The following is a 2,276-nucleotide window of genomic DNA, read 5'->3' on the forward strand; positions in this document are numbered from 1 at the left end:
TTACTGCTAAGTTCTGTCCTGTGTCGAACACCTTTCTTTGGTGTTCATAACTATCATCTCCAGGGTGGAAGCTGAAAAATGATTTGACCAACATGTTTTCGAAGGATGAAATGTGACTGCACGGAAGTCCGTAGTCCAACAACACTTTAGTCCCCCTTTACATTCCGCGAACTGAAGACCTTCAGCTATCTCCACAGCTGGACCCTGGACACGGTAATGGTTTTTCTACAGTTCAGTATAAACCACCACTGCAGCAACGGTAACATGTGGAAGTCCACAGATTCCACTCGATCGAGGAAAATTTTGGTTATCTCCATGTGATAATAGAGTAAGATGTACTACAATACAATCAGATCATTATTTTGGCATTCAGCAGCACACCCGGCAACCAATCAGTCCAGTTCCAGCAACCTTTATAACAGTTGTCAATCAATTCATCAGCTATGAACCTTTTACAATGGATGAATTGGTTCCAGCTGATACAGTTTCTATCACCGAAAGTGGGAGAGGGTGGGATATTATACCAAGCATTGGAGGTGGCGCCATGTTCAGTTGGTTTGGCGGCTGGGTAGCTACGTACTGAAGGCGGTAGCTTCGATGCATGTACACCATCGACTGTGAGATTGGGCCATTTCCGCCAGTGCTATTAAGCATTGGTGAGTTGAGCCCAGAGGTCCAGGGGGCGGCAGTTATCGGCTCGACTCAGTTTACTGGTTAGTATTTTCACACTTCGTTGCTAGGTCATACACTGTCCACCTCTCGGTTGCTTCCACTCAGCACAGGGCTGGGTGGAAGGAACAGGCAGATAGTATTCTGATGTGCGGACTACATGGCCTAACCAGCACTACTTATGAGGCGCGAGCAATGAATCCATCGTGGGAGATTTCCCTTCAAAACCTGTCTGACGTACCTCAGCATTGCTAATCTGAGGTTCCCTTCAGACCAGCTAAATGCTCTAGAGACACAGGTGCCATTGGAAGCCACGTTTCTGATCCATAAAACTTCATGGACCGCACTGCGGCAGTGTAAACTCTGCCCTTGAGAAACGGATGGATGTCACATCGGTACTATAGGTAGCAGAGGTTGGCAAAAGCCGCCCTGGCCTTTCCGATTTCGTCTCCAGCCAATCACAGCAAATTACTTCGATTGGCTAGTAAGGTTCGTGCTTGATCTCATCCATCATCATCATCATCATTAGCAAATTACTCGATTGGCTAGTAAGGTTCGTGCTTGATCTCATCCATCATCATCATCATCATTGTCAGCTATAATAACTGCGTGCTCGTTCTCAACTTCATCATCACCACCACTATCAACATCGTCATCTTCATCTTCACCACCAGCACTACCGTCACCATCATCATCATCATCACCATGATCGTCAATCATCAATCATCATCAATCATCATCATCATCATCACCGTCACCATCATCATCATCATCACCGTCATCATCATCATCATAATAACCGTCATCATCATCATCATCATCATCATCATCATCATCATCATCATCATCATCATCATCATCATTAACATCAGCATCACGCTCATCATCAGTAGTATCCTCATCTCTATTATCATCATCACCATCACCATCCTCATCATCACCGCCCTCGTTGTCGTCATCATCGTCAACCTCATTATATTCTTCCTCGTTCCCCTGCTTGCCTTCATGTTCACGAACAACATCATTGAGAGGTATACACAAGTTACGCATACCTGTGCTTCACCAGACTACTGACATGAGGTAGTGTAGTTTGACAATGCAAGGCCAGTTTACTGCAGATCCTGAAAATATTTATTATTCTGTATAAAATCCCCTTAAATTGACTGATTAGAGAATATGGCTGCACGCATGTCAGGGATGTCACTCTCCCTCATGTGTGGATGATTCTTTTTTTGGCCACGCGTATGTCTGGAAGAAAACCGCCAGATTCCTGTCTCAAATGTTTTACCTCACTGCGACAAATTCACTCATTAGCAAATCAGTTTGGGTTTCACGAGAGACTCAAGTAAATCTCTCGTTTATGATGTACTTAATGTGGTGTAAATGAGTCCCTCAGGAAAACTAAATGGATTCGCAAATGAGTGTGTTTGTCGCAGTCGGTCCAATGGGGTTTCAGCTAGAACACAAGGTTGACAGAAACTCGGGGACTGAGTTTACCTGATGAACATCAAAAAGGGCGAAACCGGTCGTGGGCTGCCGAAGAACTTTCAGCAACCTTGTGAGTAGTTTCTTTCATTTCACTATATTGTTTTCTCTGTTTGGGCTGT

This window comes from Opisthorchis viverrini, assembly GCF_000715545.1.
Source record: "Opisthorchis viverrini unplaced genomic scaffold opera_v5_198, whole genome shotgun sequence".
Classification (NCBI taxonomy): Eukaryota; Metazoa; Platyhelminthes; class Trematoda; order Opisthorchiida; family Opisthorchiidae; genus Opisthorchis; species Opisthorchis viverrini.